The sequence below is a fragment of the Eschrichtius robustus genome, chromosome 2, assembly GCF_028021215.1.
Source record: "Eschrichtius robustus isolate mEscRob2 chromosome 2, mEscRob2.pri, whole genome shotgun sequence".
Classification (NCBI taxonomy): Eukaryota; Metazoa; Chordata; class Mammalia; order Artiodactyla; family Eschrichtiidae; genus Eschrichtius; species Eschrichtius robustus.
Window position 1 is genome coordinate 71796638 of NC_090825.1, and position 19579 is coordinate 71816216.

A 19579-nucleotide genomic window follows, 5' to 3' on the forward strand; every position below is an offset into this window, starting at 1 on the left:
TTGACAGAACAGAGGAAATTAACAACTGAAGCCAGATTTTTTTTCCCTTCTTAAAAAAAAAAAAAAAGCCCTATTTGTGATATTTCGGAAAATGAAAAAAAGAATCAGGTTAACCATGTGATTCAAATGACCCTGCAACTAAGATGGCTGAGTTTCGTGATGAGAAAATAAAATGCAGACCAGTGCTTCTTGGAAGGTGTCAGCTGGAAGCACAGAGGCAGGAGAGCTTGAATTCATGGATTCAAAGAGGCACATAATTCAGCTCTCTGTAAACTCTATTCTCTAGAGCTTGGTGGATTTTTTAAAGCTTGCTCATTTTTCCCCCTCAGGAGATATAAAGATTTAAAAGCCAAAGGAAGCACACACTATCACATGACACTATGGAAACTGCCCCCAAGCTTGACTAAAGTGCTTCCTTTCCACTGAAAAATAATTTCCCATTGAATCTCTGGTTTGAAAGAAATTTCATTGAGAACTTCAGATCACTCCAATATCTAATTCATATTTCTAATAAGAATGACTAAACAACAGCTCAGAGTTATTTATTAAAATACTGAAGACAACTGCTTCTTGACAACACTACGTTACATAGTTTAGTAAGGTAGTGCTTGGCATGTGCTTGGTAACTTCTATGTGTCCAGCACTGTTGTTTCAGCTGTAAAAATGTAGGTCACAAGTCTTCTGCTCAAGGAATTGTGCCACTTCTACACACAAGTATGACCAGTGGATCCATAGCTTCCTGACTTGTACCTCTCTGGGTCCACAGAGACAATCCAGGGATATGACATGAAGCACAGAAAGAAGATCAGAAGAAATCAATATCATGCCCCATTATTCCTTACAGCTAACACTGGCCCTTTTATTTCTAATGCAGAAAATTAACTCATGGAAGAGACTTCTGAGGTGTCACAGAGAAGGTATGGCTTCTGCTAAGACTGAATGATTGGCCAGGCAGTTTGTGGTTATTATGTCTAATCACACAGAAGAATGGGAATACGAGTGGCTTTTCTCTTTCCATGCTTGAGTGTGTCCTTGGGAAGAGTGTGTTCTAATTAGGGACCAGGATCTCTACCTTAGAGAGCCCAGAGTTGTAAGGACAGGAAGAACAAAGTCCCGCAGTAGATCATCGTTAATGATGGTAGTACCATTCTTGCTTCCTAACCTTGATACAGACCAAAGTTTCAGAGGCATGAATTTCTCTATCAAATACAATGCCATATAGAAGGTCTGATCCACCTGGTACATGGCACCACATTCTTCCAGAGTATTGCCTCTGAGCAGGTGATTCACCTCTGCATTCACCAAGCCATTCTTACACTATATCCACCTGGTAGCTTCTGGATGTTGTGGTATTTGATGCAACCAACAGAGTCCACGGTCATGGTCTTCTTGCTCCTGTACCTCGTTAACTGTGAAGTGGGTTCACTGGTGGGATGATATATACTACAGGATTCCATGCCTGTGGATAAGGCACCCTGACAGTCTCTGGGTGGGGGTGACTTGGAGGGCAATAAAGGTGAACTCATATTCAGAACTGTCATCTATTTCTGTGAGAACAAACCACTAGGGCTTCCAGAACAGAAGAGACTCAATGTAGTCAACCTGCTACCAGTGGTTGGTTGGCTGGTCTCTTCATGGAATAGACACATCAGCGATTCAGCTTTGGTAACAGCTAGATTAGCCTTGGAAAGTGAAAGTCACTCTGTTGGATGCATGTGAAGCCTTCATCTCTGCTGATGGGTCCTCTCACGTCATGAGCCCATTACACCAGTTCTGGGGTGGCTGATGACAAAGGCAAACTAATGTCTACCAACTGAGTCATTTGAGCCTAGTTTATAGTTCCATGATTCTTCAACAGTGATGCCTTCTGGTGGGTCTTCACAAACCATACAAACACCTTCACACTTTGTGTCTATTCCTTTGTTGTGTCCATCCACAACTGCTACCTCAGGCATTCCTATCTCTAAACTTCCGGGCCCCTGAGAAGTTATCCAGCCATTTCAATTACTCATGACTCTGTATATATTCTCACCTCAGGGCACTTCTTCCAGAAAGTAGGTAACCAGGTACACAACTAGAAACTGTGACAATGGAAAAGCTGTCTCTCAGCACTGACTATAGCTTGTGATGCAACCACATCCATTTTTGGTTTGACCCACATAGAGAACCAATGTATTTGATTATTTGGCAAGAACTCCACTGATTATCTGGCCCATCCATAAACCAAAGTTGAGCTTTCTTCTCCTCCTTCAGCAGTCATAAGGGACATCCCCATATGGCCATAGATGGACGCTGAAGAAGGGTGCTGGTGCAACCATAGTGGTTGACATAGAAGGGAGAGAGGCCTAAGCTACCTATTCATGCAGTTTTCTTGTGCTTTCTGGTCTGCCCAGGCTCAATGCAAGTCTGTCATTTGTTATGATGGAAAGCTGCTGGTTCTACCCAACTTAATGCCTTGGGGCATTAAACAGAACCCAGTTCATATGGGTCTCTACCAGGACCCAGTAACATGTTAAGAGCTGTTTCCCCACTGCAGATGCCATGGCCCTACTCTGGAACTGTAGGGTCTTTGATATGATTCTCTCCTTGCCTTAAGCTGCATACTGCATCTTTTCCCACCACTGACACCTCCAGCATCATGTGGTCTGCCAGACAGCATACCCTAAGTGGACTTTTGCATATGTTATAGCCTGAATCTGCTGCAAAGCCCTTTATTGCTCTAGACCCCATACAAAGACAACAGTCTTTTGTATCATTTAGCATATCAGCTAGAACAATATTTCCAAGTATGGAATGTATTACGTTCAGAACACAAATAGGCTTACCAAATGTTATGCCTTCTTTGTGATAGAGGATACAAGTAGCAGTTTTTCTTTAAGTTTAGAGAAAATATCCCAGCATGCCCTGGACCACTGTGTCCCTAAAAACTACAGAAGTATCAGGTCTCTCAATTTTCAGCGGGCTTATCTCTCACCCTCTGGGGCACATATGTCTTACCAAAACCTCCAGCATGCTAATCACCCCTCTCTCATTCTTCCTCATCAGCATGATATCATTAATGTGATGCTCTGTGGGATGTCTAGATAATCCAGATATCTTCTGACTGATGACAGAGAGTGGGAGAGTTAACATATACCTGGAACAAAACTTTAAATGTGCATTATTGTCCTCTCTCTGTGTCCTTTCTTTTCTGATTATAGTAGAAAAGAATGAATTTGCTACTTCAAGCCTCATGCCATATACATGAGAATTAATTAATCTACTCAAGCAAAGATACCACATCCAGCACAGCAGCTGCAATCAGGACTATTACCTGGTTGAGCCTGTAACAGTCTACAGTGGTTCTCAAAGCTCTATTTGGCTTCTGAAGGGAGCAGACTTATGAATTAAATAGAGGTATGGCAGACACCACTACCCTTGCATCCTTAAGATCCTTAAGGGTGATTCTATGTCTGCCGTCACTTCCAGAGGTCGATACTGTTTTTAATTCACTATCTTGATGGGCAGAGGGGGCAATTCCAAAGGCTCTACTTGGTACCTTTCATTCTAATAGCTTTTACTTCACAGTCCAAGGATTCAATTGGTGTTATTCCAACAGCTGAGTATCTTGATTCTACATTTGACATTTGGGAATTGGGTAAATGACAACTGTGTGGGGCCAAAAACCTCGTGGACCTGCTCTAAGCTGGACTTCAGCCGGGACTCTCCTGAGCATCTGGCCTTGTGTTCTCCCCCCTCTAACAGGGACGTGATAATACTTCAGGTCTCTAGGTATCAATGTCAATTCAGGCCCTGTGTCAAACAGCCCTGGAAATGTCTGTGCCCATCCCACAGTGCATGGGCTCCCAAGTAAATATTCATAGATCCTCTTGGGGAAAGCTCGGGGGAATCGTTACAGTATACACCTGACATTATATTGCCGAGGGTTCTCTGAAGGATCCAACCACCTCATCAGTCACTGGATTCTCTGTCTGAAAACTGACTCAGGTCCCAAAATTGGGTAACAGAATGTAGCTTCCTTTTGGACCAATGACCTTCAGATAACTTCTCATTTATTTTTCTTTTTACTGTATATATTAAGTAGCTTATATGATATCTATTTTGACCTAGGAAAGCCATGTTCTATTAACCACCACACTTCCCTGTGGATAGTCTCCTTAGCTGTCCTTCTGACCTCGCCAATTCTTAAAATAACTATGTCCCCTCCCTCCCCCCACTCACCAGCTTTTAGTGGTTAAGCACTGACAACTCAGCTTCATTGCTTCAGAGACCCATCATCCTCATAAGCTCATGAAGATCCCAGCTCAATGATTCCCACTCCTGCCAGCAACCCTGGCCTACAGAGAATAACCACCACTAAACCTCTCGGAGATGCTGATACTCCTCTCGCCAGTGGGTTGCTGATGGCCCTGGTGAATGGGGTGTTCCCCAGCCCCTCCCTGCAACACAATCCTCTAGTGGGTCTTTCTGACCTCACATAATATACACATTCCAACATGCCCACTTCCCCAAGCCTTCTAATCCCTTCCTCCACCACCTGCCACAGCAATGTAGCCATTTTATTTTACCCAGTGTGAGCCATCACTATATCCAGGCTTCAAAGAACCACCCTGGCAATGGGTTTTCCTCTTCCCCTGGGGTCCCTGACAGAAAATTAAACAACATGGGAAGATACAATGCCCTGAAGTTAATGAACTCTTGTTTATTTAGTCTTATGTCCTGGCCCCCTTGATCAAGCACCCTCAGAATCCAATCCCATGGCTCCTATCAGTCCATGCTATGTCAACCTTGCAGCTCCCTCAATATGACTACCGTAACTATGCCCTTTACCCTGATTCTCAAATTCCCAAAGCCTCTTTTATTTGTCTTCAATGGCATTAAGATCAAGCCATTATGCTTATAATAAAGAAAACAGCAATTTGTTTATGCCACAAAAGTATTCAATTTTAATTTAAAAGTTTATGTCTGTTCAGATACTTTTAGAGCAGGCAGTGGAAACCCCCATGGTTTTCCTTAGGTTCTGATTCATCCTAAGCCTGGATTCCCTCACAGTCACAAAATGGCTGCCAGTGGCAACTGGGCCTGGCTGCTGCTTTGTCTATGTCTAGTAGGAGAGAGAGAAAAAAAGTTTCTTTCCCTCAAGAAGAGATAAAATCCCTGCTCTCTGGTGTGATTGGGGCCATTTGTCCCACATGCCCACCACTGGGGGGGACTGGACCATGAGAATCTGCAGGGCATGTTGTGGCCTGACTGGCCCTATCTTGATTAATTCATTAACCCCAATCATAGCAGCTAGGGATTTTTGTCTTTTTTTTTTTTTTAATACTGCTTTTGTTTATGTGTGATTTTTTGTTTGTTTGTGTTGACTATTCTATTTTTATAGATATATTTTCAGTGCATAAAACAGTGCCTGGCCATAATTGGCACTCAGTAAATATTTGTTGAATGAATGAATGAAATGATTAATTAGGATGCCCTTCTGAAGCTGGAGATAGGGTAGATTTCTGAACAAAACTGAGGAATTGCTAGGAAAGGGAAGTGGACGTAGAGTAGCCAACCAATATCATCTGCCTTTCTATTCTGAAGCAGACTTTGAGTAAGTAATTCTTTCTCAAGCTGTGGGCTGCCACGTATCTATCTCAACAGAAGAAAAACACCATTTCAACAGATAAGTAGAACTAATCAAACAAATGTTCTTTGTCCCTAAGAGTTAGTTCTGCCTCAGTTTGGAAATATTTCGTTTTCTTGGTATTAACAAAAGTTAAGGCAGGTTTTTTTTTTTCTATCTTAAATAACTAGTACTTTACAATGCTCTTAAAGAGATGTTGTACTTTCAAAACCATCATACACTCCTATGTCTGGTATTCAAAATAATCACTCTCAAGCAGTATAATATCTAAAGTGAGAATTCAATATCTTCTGCCATTAACAACATCATTAATAACAAATGTCTGTTTAATTACTCTTGCTAAGATTAAAAAGGCCATTATTCTTGTAACTTGAGAAAGTCATTAGCTGGAAAAGGCTGTTTAATGCCAAATGCACTCCTTAAAGATGCAGTCCCCAATATTTGAAGGTATTTCTGAGATTCATGCATTTGCATTACTTTAAAAAAGCACTACCCAACTGTGCTGAAGATCATACTGTGACAATAAGCAAGCACTGTAACATTTCAAAATCAGAAATGAAGCTACAAGACATTTTACAATACCATGCAGATTCTGTTCTTTCGAATATTTCAACTCCACACACTGAGCCCATTATTCATCATTCACCTCTCACTAATTCTGTGCTCAAATGAGTCCTGTACCAACACAGAGCATCCTAAGGTACAGTTAATATTCATCAGCACCTCCTCCAAAGGGATTCAGAGCCATAACTTAAGATCTTTGCAAGTCAATTTTAAAGTCTGAGACTTCAAGGAATTTAGACCCATTAAATGAAAATTACAAGATGGGATTTAGAACAACTTCTTTCTTAATCCACTGTTTCAGCTCAACGTATTTTTAGCACAGAAACCTGCTTAACATTAACTAAAAATTAGATCAGTGACAGTGTACTCACAGAAAGCAATTCAAATTGCTTCAGTTGTAATGGTTACCTACCACGTGTTGGATCATTCTTTGACTTTTTCGTCCCAGTGAACAATAAAGCAGAGTCACAAAACAAGCTGTAATGAAGCCTATCTCCTTGCTTCTAGGATTGATTTACTTACTGAATTTGATTCACATTTCATACTCTTTATGTTTTAGGTTCTGAGAAGCAAGACTTCAACAACAGAGGAGCAGGAAGAATTGCAGGGTTCAAGACAACAAAGGTAAATTACTACCTGGTAGAAAGTTGCTGCTCAGAAAGGAGTAAGTGTCTTGCGATAAGAGCATGTTCTCTCTTCTTTCTTTCCTTCATCTAAAATAAATATAAATTGAGCACCTCCTCCGTGTCAGGAACTAGGCTACCAACTATCTAAAGTTGAGTAAGACATTGTGGCTGCCACTGAGGAGCTCTTGCAACCTTGTCAAGGCTGCTAAACTTCTGGCCAGGAAATGCAATCCTGTTGTAGATGCTGTGCTTGACATTTGGGTAGGATGCAGTAGGACAGGAAAAGGGAGTGAGAAGTTCCAAAGAGTCAGTAAAAGCGTATGAAGAGGCATGGAAGATTTATATTTTGACAGATCTTTAAAAATAAAAAGTTTTTGTCATTTTTCTTAGTTGTCTTTCATACGTTAGGGCAGAACAGGTGAAGGGAGAGTCTGTAGTGGTCTCAAATTTTATCCAGTGAGATTGATTCCTGTTACTCCCGTGCACAGGAGCACAGTTAATCTTATTTTGCTTGCTTGTTTGTTTCCATCTGTCTAAAGAGATACTGGAACCAAAAAGCTCATGGTTTCAGCACCATTTGCCACACTGCTCCTTGGGATGCTTACCTTTGAGAAAGGCAAAGTCTTCTGAACTTTATCTAATCAATTTACACCTATCATTGCTCTCTGCTAGGTTGAACTGGTGCTCAAAGTACAAACTTACAAGAATCTTAACCAAAAGCAAGAAGCTGATTCTTCTTCATTTCTCTGCTTGAAAATACAGTGCCTACATGATTTTAAGCACCTGGGAAGATTAGGTTTATCAATGGTGTTGTAACCATTTGTGATAATAGTCAAGTAAAAGTAACACATACCTGATTATTCAGAAAGTAAGAATAGTTCACTTCAGGAGGAAACTCTGTTCAAGTTAGCCATCCATGGAATAGATTGTTTACTAACTTGCTAAATTCCCTGATATTGGAAGTAGGAAAGCCAAAGTACACTGACATTAATTAGTAGGGAAGTCGATAAATATCTCTATTTTAGAAAGGTTATTTGGATCACATGACCTGCCACCTCAAAGATTTTTATGATTCTATATGGTTTTAAACAAAAACAATTCCTATAGCAATCATCTGTTTGGTCTTTAAAAGTCTCAAGGCAGCAGCAATATCTGTTTGTTCTCCCACATAAAAAATGAAGGTACAAGTACATTAGTCTTGGCATGTTTTCTTGCTTGTAACTTTTTACTAACTTAATGCCTATGAATTTTAAAGAATGTAAGTAACATAGGGCCAAAAACAAGATAGTAAGTGGCATCCTCATCTGTATTGATGACTCTCCTGTAAGCACACATGCAGTGCTTTTATGTGATGACATGAATTGCTCTTTGAACCTGGCTGGAGCTTACTGTATGAATTTGCCTGTGCTACCCATCCCCGAAAGGAGTCAAAGAAATAATAGATGGAGCTTTACCTGGGAAAACTCTTTAGCTGTTAGAGTTTTGGTAGTGACTCAGAATAGGACTCTATGGCCATGGAATCCCTGGGGCTTTTAAAGATTGTAAAGCATCACAGTGAGTCTCTTAGGGCTGGGACACCATCTTCATGTGAGAAGTCTGGTATCGCAGTAGTGTCAATAGCTTGGCTTGAGTCTGTCCAGGAATCACCTTGGCTCTGCCTGGGTTCTACCTTATGTTTTTATTTGTGAAGTTTCTAGTAAAGAAAATCATATATAATTTTTCACAGAATGAAAAGTTCAGAAAAGGCATTAAAATAATTCAAATAAACCACATGCTTTCTGGAGAACCTTCCCTTATTCTGTTTCATCTCCAACATCCCTAGTCCCTAAAGCTCCAGAGAGGACAAAAGGGTCTTCTTGCCAAACTCATTTGATCTCATTATCAGAAACAGACTATTTAGCATGCACAACTGGGGGTTTTACTCATAGCATGCTTTTCCTCATACCCATATACAAACACATGCACACAGATATTTTAAACTTGAGTTTGCATTTCCATGGGAACTAAATAGACTTTTATAGTACAGATAAAAATGAAAGGAGAAGAGACTTTTTTATTCTATAAAAGAATCATTTTTATTCTGTGAAACTCTATTGGGAAAATCTAAAAGCTAAGAGTGTAACTTCTTAAGTGGAAAAAAGATTCAATTTTTGCCATGAGCATTAAAATTCACACAAAATTGGTTGACAGTCTCACCTAGGAGAAGGAAATATGTATACGTGTACATGCAGGTGTATGTGTGTAAGTGTGCACACGTATTATAGAAATTGATAAATATGAAATGTTACTTAACAATTGTGTGGTTTTTACTTTATAAAATTCATGAGTATAAAACACATTGAAATATTTTACATAGAAATTAATTTTCAATGAAAGTTATCAAGCTTTCATTTTACGAAATAAATAACTTCACAAACAGCACAAGGAATTTCACATTTGACGAACCACCTTCAATTTGATTCTTTGGTTGTAGGTTGGAAGAAAATTTTAACTCAGGGTAATAGCTTTGAATTCAAGACAAACTTATAGGAAGAGGATAGAATGGAGCATGGGATTTCTCATATAGTCCTCACAGAAAACCTTTTAAGCTAGCTTCATGAAAAAAAAGCAAAATTTAGTATAAGGGTAAAGGAACTCAAGAACAGGGATGCAGCTGAGCTACAGGAATAAATATGCTGAAAGGACTAAAGGGTCACATATAATTTGGGAAGATTTCTCTCCTAATCTCTCATTACCTACATCTCTCTTTACCCAGGTGTTTACTCTTGTCAAGAACTCAGTATATACCAACTCTCTCTGCTCCCCAAGTCATGTGAAATAAAAAGAAGTTTGTATATGTTTTTCATTTTATAAAAGATCAATCAGAGTGAAGCTATGGTGTGTTAGGTGTAAGTTCAAACACTCCTACTGCCTACCTTGGGTAAAATGTATAACTTTGGACTGATCAACTGTGGCAAGGTGAATAGAAGCACATTATATGAAAATGGTTGCCTCTGCTGTTACTGGGTGAATTTAAAGGGAATAGTAGTCTTCAGAAAAGTGGCAGGCAGTAAATTCAACCACAGTCCTTGTGTACCAGGCAGATTTCAAAGACTATGTGAGTGAGAAATAGAGCCAGGAAGCAATCACAATAAGTGATGAGGGTGTTACATGACCAATTCTCAAGCTCTGGACTAAATAGCAAGACAGGAAGCTGTGTTGCATCAGAGTACTGGTAGATAAACTACAGTGGGGAGGATTAAGCAGTTTTACAAATTTTTCTATCAGCTGCTTGAATATATAATTGAAGGGCTAGTACACATTTTAAGTCTATAATGATGTCAGAATGTCACCTGAGAAAGTTCTCACAGAAAGCCTCAGAGTTACATACATTGTCTTTGAGAACTTTCCTTAATCAAGGCCCTGTTTCTTAGACTTGCAGGCTCAAATACTTAGTTTTTTTAGGGCCTGAAAGCAAATCCATCTCTCCAAGGCAGATTCATGTCAGCTCCCCTACTGAATCAGTCATGAGACTGTTATACAAGCTCCAATATACATCACACACACACACACACACACACACACACACACACACACACACGCATAGTTATAGATATAGATATACAGATATACAGTGTGATGTAAACCCCAACACAATACACCTTCACATGTGCCAGAGTACTCATGTGAACATGATAGGAGCATTCTTCCTCGAAATTAAGAAACATGGTGGCAAAGAGGCACATGAAAAAATGTTCAACATCACTAATCATCAGAGAAATGCAAATCAAAACCAGAATGCGATATCACCTAACACCTGTCAAAATGGCTATCATTAAAAAGCCTACAAATAACAAATGTTGACAAGGATGTAGAGAAAAGGGAACCCTAGTACACTGCAGATGATATCATAAATTGGTGCAGTCACTGTGGAAAACAGTAAGGAAGTTCCTCAAAAAACTAATACTAGAACTACCATATCATCCAGAAATTCCACTGTTGGGTATACAGCTGAATAAAATGACAGCACTAATTCGAAAAGATACACGCAACCCCAATATTCATAGCAGCGTTATTTACAATAGCCAAGGTATGGAAGCAACCTAAGTGACCATCAACAGATGAATGGATAAAAAATATGTGGAATATTACATACAATGGAATATTACTCAGCCATAAAAACAACAAAATTCTGCCATTTGCAACAACATGGATGGACCTAGAGAGTATTATGCTTAGTGAAATAAGTCAGACAAAGAAAGATAAACACTCTACGTTATCACTTAATCTAAAAAATAAAACACATTTATACAATAAAACAGAAACAGATTCACAGATATAGAGAACAAACTACTGGTTACCAGTGGGGAGAGAAAGGGGGAGGGACAAGATAGGGGTATGAGATTAAGAGATATAAACTACTATGTATAAAATAAATAAGCAACAAGGATATATTGTATAGTGCAGGGAAATACTGCCATTATTTTATAAGAACTTTAAATAGAGTATAATCTACAAAAATATTGAATCACTATGTTGTACACCTGAAACCAATATAATATTGTAAATCAACTATACTTCAATTAAAAAAAAAAGAAACATGGGAAGCAAATACTTAAACTTATCTTACTGACACCATTGCATGTGTTCACAAAGTATGCTTATAGCATTGTTTGTATAGCGCAACATAGAAAACTACCTAAATTATATGAAAAACCATACAACCATTTAAGAAAAGACTCTAAATGTTCCAAATCAAAAGCCTCATCCTTTTTAAACTATATGCAGTCTTGCTTTTTAAAAAAAGGACACATGAGAAGTAAACTCATAATCAGAATACTAAGTCACTAATTTACAATGAGGAATACATTTATTTCAGCAATCAGAATACTCATGTCCAGATGACCTGTCATCTGTTTTAGGATTTTTTCCCTAAAAGCAGGCCTACCAAATAAAAATAAAGAGTTGCTCAATGAGCACGGAATTAGAACAAGATAATTTAGTTAGCTAAATCAATGTTTAGTGGCATCAGGATAAAAGAATCTTATGTCTCCATCTGTAGATACTGAAGACAATCTTTTTATTAGGTTTGGAATACTTGAAGGCTGTTGGGTACACCCTGCTGTAGTCTTTCCCTCAGAAATCATGATTTAGCAAATGGGACCACACAGCTCAAAAGCCCTTTAGCTATGGAAGGCTCCCTCCCTTGGGAAAGGTGCAAGGACACACGCAAAGTTTATTTCTGTGACATTCCTTTCTCTAGACTTTATGGCCAACTACTCCCCTTGCTGTTGGACAAATTATTTCTTTAATACCTTCATTCAGAATAGAGTCTGCTATAGTGTATCTTTGAGGCAACTTAACATTTCCCAGCTGTGACATAGTTATGCGAAAATTTTAATTTAACTTTCTCGGGACAATCTCATTTTCCTCATTTCCAAAGTCTTCAGGGAAGCTCCACCCTAATCCTCACATAGGTCAATTTGCGAATCTGCAGGTTCTCTTACACATTATGCTTCAGTTTACTAGGAATCTACTCCAAATGAGAGAAAGTGAATATTGGTTACAGGATATGGAAAAGTCTTCTGTCTCACCCTAGCTGACTCAACTACAAGCCATCCAGGAACGTCCACAGTGAGCCACAAGAAGAATCTAGGACCAGCCTAGGAACAAATCCAATGCAGAATTTGACCCTGAAAGAGACCATCCACAATTCAAATCCAGAGTGGGGTCATGACATGAGAAAGAGGAAATATTTGAAATCTTGTAGTTGGTAATATCACGGAGCTGAATGGTATCTTAGTTTGGATTACAACCCCAGCCAGCGGCTAGATAAATGTGAGAATGTGCCTATTTCTCAGACAGAAGGTACCCTGTTAATTCATAGTAAGATTTAAACAAAGCAAAGCTGATGCAGCAAGATCAATAGAAGACAAAATCAAATTAAGGGCAAATAGCATTAATGGAGATAAAAAGGGAAGCTACATAATATTTAAACAATCCACCAATAGGATATTATAATTGACTCTACATACCTAAAAAGACAACTTTAAATAGATAAAAGAAAAACCTTACAGAATTACAAGAAAAATACTGACAAAACCTCAAAGTAAGATATTTTAGCATTTCGCTTTCTGAAACTGACAAAATAAACCAACAAAAAAAAGTAAAAGAGATACATAAAATTTGGACAACACATTTAAATGTCTCTCTTTATTAGATAAATGTAGAATACTGTATTCCCCAAAGTATGAAAGATACATTCTTTTTAGGCACAGATAGAAACTTTTACACACATTGATCTAGCGTTAGGTACACAAAGAAATCTCAACAAATATAAAAAAAGTTATGACAACACAGACCATGTTATCTGACCATAGTTAAATAAGAAATGAATAACAAAAATACAATACAGTATATGTTTGGAAATATTTCTAAATGGTGCTTAGGTTAAAGAATAAATTTCTAAAAAAGCATAGTATAAAGAGCAAATTATAATGCTTTGATGAAAAAGAGGAAAATATAAAATATTTTAATTGAATGCCAATGAAAGAACTGCATTAAAAAAAACTTGTGGAACGCATCTAATACAAAATTAAGAGGTAAGTTTATAACATGAAATAGATTTGTTAAAAAATAAAAATGATTCAAAAGAATTAGCATTGAACTTAGAAAACGAGCAAAGGAGCAGCAAAAAATCAAAGAAAGATATACAAAAATAATTAAGATACTAAAAGCTAATCAAAGAGAAAAAATTATGGAAATTATCAATGAAAGTTGGTACATTAGAAAAACTAGTGGGAAACACTTATAAGACTGATCAAGAGAGACAGAAAAAGAGAACAAATTAAAAGTAATAGAAGTTTTGAAAAAATGAATATAATCACTGAAAGACTCGAGAATTTTTAAAATCATAATGCTATAAATAAACATTTAAAAAATGTCAAAGAAACATTTACTTTTCTAGAAAAATATACATTATCAAAATTGACTAAAGAATAAGTGAAAGGGCTTCCCTGGTGGCGCAGTGGTTGAGAATCTGCCTGCCAATGCAGGGGACACGGGTTCGAGCCCTGGTCTGGGAAGATCCCACATGCCGCGGAGCAACTGCACCCGTGAGCCACAACTACTGAGCCTGTGCGTCTGGAGCCTGTGCTCTGCAACGAGAGAGGCCGCGACAGTGAGAGGCCCGCGCACTGCGATGAAGTGGCCCCTGCTCGCCGCAACTAGAGAAATCCCTCGCACAGAAACAAAGACCCAACACAGCCAAAAATATATATATATATATAAAAATAAATAAATAAATTTAAAAAACAAAAGAATAAGTGAAAAATTAAAGGGGTTAAGAATATTCAAAAACATAAATCTTTGATCCAAAACCAGTTCCTATAAAAAATATATGAGCTAGAGACAATTTTAGAAATGATTCTAGCAATGACTGAAAAGCCTTCAATAAACGGACAATTCCTATCTTATGAAATCTGCTCAGGAGACCTGAAAAGAATAAAAGCGTAAGTATGATTCTCAAACCAGACAAGACTATTTATGAAACTTGAAAAATAGATTCTAAAATTTGTATCTAATATTAAAAAACTAAAATAACTATGGCAATCATGAAGAAGAAAGAGAAGAAACGGGAGGAGGAGGAGGGCTTTACTGGATAATGGAAGTGGCAACTTTATATACGGCTAAATATTTGCTCTTTGGTGAGAAAAGAACAGATTATTTAATACAAAGTGCTAAGTCATTTTGTTAATTATATGGAAAATAATTTCTTGTTTCTCTATGGATAGGAAAAACAAGTAGAATGAGGAAACTGGATTCCTCCACATACCACTTACAAAATCAATTCCAGACAGCTTAAGAAACTATTTAGACAAAAGATAAAACTTCAAAACTTTCTGGGGAAAATTTTAGAGAACATTTTATGGCCTTATTAAAGAAGAATATGTCGTAAACAACAAACATAAAAGCGGGGGGAAGCAAACTGATTATACTAAAGTTTCAAATTATGCTATGACAACAGATTCCATAAACCTAGCTAAAATACACATTCATTTAATTTCAACACACATGCTTGGAAAAGGTAATTGTATCCTATACAACAAACAAAGTAAAAGTATCCAGAATATATAAAATATAACAAATAAGAAAACTGCAATTACCAACTAGAAAAATGGGTAAAAATTATAAACATTCCCAGATGAGGAAAGCCCAATGGCCAATAAATATATGAACATATACTCAACCTCTTTCACTTGAATCAGGGAAACTCAAATTAAAAATAACATAACATTTTATCTATAAAATATTGACCAAAAAAAATTAAATGCTAAGAATAGGTCAGAATGTGGTAAAGAGGATCTAGTAAACAATTCAGGTACTAGTGTAAATTTGAAAAACAATTTGGCAATAGTCATTAAGTATACATTACATTAGGTCCCATAATTTCACTGCTAGACACATGTACTAGCAAGAAATCTAAATATATGTACAAGGAGACTTAAACAATGATGTTCATTGCAGCATTTTTTTTGTAATAGAGAAAAATTGAAAATAAGTTAATATCCATCAGCAGGATAATGATATATATAAATGGTGGTACATTTCTAAATGGGTTACTATAAAAGGTGAAGGTTAATAAAATAGATCTACATGTATTAAAATGGATTGATTTTGAAAACATAATGTTGAATTAAAGTAAGGAATTTACAGAATGATGTATATTGCATGACTCTATCTATAAAATATTTAAACACACAAGCAATATTCTTTCTTTTCATAGATGCATACATAAGTAGTAAAAGGAAAAGGGGGGGTAAACATTTTTAGGAAGGATTCCAAGCTACTTCAAGAGAGTGGTGACGGGAGTGAGAAGGGAACAACAGCATTTGCAAGGACTGCAAAGGGGCCATCAGTTATATCTCTAACTTTTTTTAATTCTGAAGGTGAAGTAGCAAAATACTAACATGCTTAAAATTTGGCTTGTAAGTATATGGGTATTCACTGCACTAATCTTTATAATTTTTTATGTTTACAGTATGTCATAACTTTCCAAAAGAGAGCAAGGAGATATAAATTGTCTCTGTCTTAAAACAATTTCCCTAGGGATTGATTCTCAAACCAAGGTACTCCTCACCCTGGGAGTACACAACACTGTTCTAGGGACTCGTCAAAGTCACATAAATAAGCCACATCTTCCAGGATCATCAATTTTGTTCAAGGACTGGGGAAATGGACATAGTTATAATAACAACAAATACAGATTTTCATGAGCGAGAGTTTGAGTTGCTTTTTATTTTCTCTAACCTTCACAGAGTTCTCTCTTCCATTCTACCCTTTCACCACTAACTTCCTCACTATCACCTACAGCTACCACTGGAGGTATTTCTGCAGAAATATTTGAAAAGTATTCCCCTAGGAGAAATTACATGATCCCATCCAATTTCCTCAACAAAAATAAGAATCTATACCAGGATGAAGAACCCATAAGGGAGGAAACAGACTCATATGAATTAACTCAACATTTGAACTCTTGTATTGACAAATCTCTTTCTTCACCTTCGTGATTTCCGTGTTTGGTGGAGACAGAGTACCCTGATAAATGCCAGTGAGTTTCTTTCATGCATTGTGTTTTGGCGCAATGCATTCATCCTATATTGAGGGACACTGAGCAAAGAACCTCACAAAATTCTAAGAACACTGCTGAAAATGTTCATGATACTATATGATGCCATTTTATGAACAACCTCAGAAGAAATTTCTCATCTTATTTTAAGGAAATTTTTGCTTCTTCTAAGTCATTGGTTTGTCATTATATTTTGAATAAAGTGAATTGTGGAACAGATCACACTTCCCTTTTGAGGTAGAGTGAAATGTGGCCTACCCAGTGCAAGTAATGCTGTGTGGTGCCTTTTTCCTTTTTTTTTTTAAACATAATTTATGGTGTAGCTTTATGTCCTCACTTTATTTATTTCTTCTTTAATGCCTAGTTTTAAATCTTGCCATTTTGTTTAGTTGATGTAATTCTATAAACTGTCTTACATCCTAAATTAACAATAGTAAATAGATAAATAAAAGCCTATAGTATAACAATATACACTTGGAGGTTTACCAACTGTAGATGTATTTCTCACTGAATAATTAACTATTTGGTTTTTTTTCATCAAGTAAATTTCTCAATTTTTATTCTAAAATTCAATGTTTTTTCTTTTTAATTTATTCTTGATTTTTTTTTTTAATCTGACAGTAACTATACTTCTGAACTTTCCTTGTGGTCAAGTGGACAACGTAGAAGGTATTGATTTTCTACTCAGAAATCGTGAATTCAAGCTGATTCTACCACAAATGAGTTATATAACTTTGATTATATCAGAGGGATTTTTATAAAGCGCACTTTCATTGTCTGCAAAATGTGTCCACAGGGATTTTTTTAGTATGCAATTAGATAATGTATATAAACCATATTTTAAACCATGAAGTTGCCTAAAATTATAAATCATAAGGAGGAAGGCAAGTACCCTAACTTTGACATATAAAAATCTAAGTTTAAGTTCTGTTTCCATTATTTACTAGCTGTGAAGCCTTGGGCAAGTCTCTTAACATCTAAAACTTCTGAAAAGCGGGAGATGACAAACTACTTCAGAAATAACTGTGAGAATCAAATGGGGAATTACATAAAAGGGTCTTATAAAATATAAAACTCAATAAAAATAAACCACTATTTTTATAAATTATTCTTCATAGAATACAGGAGAGCCTAAGACATTACCTAAAACATAATTTCTATTCAATAATTAGGGTAAATTAAATTGAACTATTTTTTAGAATATATAATACTTCTGAAACAGGCCTAGTTGTTTTCATATACATTTTATTTTGGAGCTTTTTTCCTGAAATAACTGATTGAAAAGAAAAAAAAAAAAAATAATGAACTAACTAGGAGTTCCTAGTTAACTAAAACAATGGACTTTTCTGGTATTTTTCCCACTGCATTGATTGGTACATTAACTAAATTCTCAAATAAGTTTAAAATCATTCTTTGCAGAATGCAAAAAAACAAAATGCTAACAGCATATTAAAATATAAGTAACCTCTGTGTTGGAAATGGTATTTTGGAAATATCTCCCCATATATATTTCCTTTCAATAAACCAGTTTATCCTCCTGCATATCATACAACATTATCATCTACACATCTGACAAATATATGTACTCATGTTGAATTCATGTGTGTGTGTGTATATGTGTGTATGTGTACGTATTCATCATTTCTTACCGTGTGCCAGATAACCGCTCTGGGGTTGCAGCATTCAATGAAACAAAATCTCTACTCTCATAGAGATTACGTGCTGGTAGGGAGAGACTGAAAATAGAAATATGTATGTAAGTAAAACATAATATTCAGATGGGTGGTACTGTGAAGAAATAAAGAAGAATAAAAGGAACAAAGAGTTGAATGTATTGGGGTAAGAGTCCCCATTTTACCTAAAGTGAAAGGAAAAGAGTCTATGACATGATAGTATTTGAGCAGAGACCTAAATAAAAATGAGGAAGCAAGAAATGCTGATACCTGGTATATGTGAATTTTCAGACACAGAGAACAGTAAGTGAAAGGCCCTGAGGCGGGAGTCCCTTCACATTTTCAAGGAATAATGCGGAAGTCCACGTACCTGGAGCAGAATGAGCGAGAGGAAAATTAGTAGGAGACGATGTCAGAGAGACACTGAGGGATGAGTTCACATGAGGCTTGATGGGACTGTAAGGATTGGGGAGGTGTATTCTGAATTAGGTAAAATAGGAAGAATGCACTGAAACTGAAAAGGAGTACATGACTATGATTGTTAATTTTATGTGTCAACTTGACTGGATCACGTGGAGCCCAGATATTTGGTTAAACATTATTTTTGGATGTGTCTGTGAGGGTATTTCTGGATGAGATTAACATCTGAATCTGCTGGACTTAGTAGAACAGATCGTGCTCCCCAGTGTGGGTGGGCATCATCCAAACCATTCAGGGCCTGAATAGAACAAAAAGGTAGAGGAAGGGAGAATTCATTCTCTTAGCCTGCCTACTTAGTTGGGACATCAGTCTTCTCCTGCCCTTGGGCTGGGACTTATACTGTCATCTCGCCAACTCTCAAGTCTTTGGAATTGAACTAGAACTTATACCATCAGTTCTCCTGGTTCTCAGGCCTTTGGACAAGGACAGGCACTACATCATCAGCTTCCATGGGTCTCTACCTTGCGGATGGCAGATGATGGGACTGCTTAGCTTCATACTCATACATGTCAATTGCTTATAATAAATCTCTTTCTAGATATAGAAAGATGGATGGATAGCTAGGCAGAAATAGAGATGGAGATAGAGATAAAGCAAGAGAGGGAGAGATTCTATTGGTTCTGTTTCTCTGGAGAACCCTAATTCAATGACTTACAGTAAATTTCTCCCATACATGAAGAGAAAGTAGAAAGCCCTTCCCTGGTGCCCCTAGTGGAGTGAGGATCAAGGTGAGATCCAGAGGTAGAGCAGAAAGGGGCCAAACTCGAGAAGGAGTCTATAGAAACTCTAAATTTATCTATGAGGAAATTTGGGAACATTATAGCAAGGGGCCTCTTTCTCCAAAGCCTGAGAGAAGTTGCAAGATTCTAAGAATAGTTTTGGAAAAGGGAAGAAGAGGGAGGTACAGGGAGGTGGCTAGAGATGTGAACGTGAGACAGTGCTCCTAGTTACCCATGGTCTGCGTGTAGGGGCTTAGGAGTTTCTGCATGCCTTACTAAGG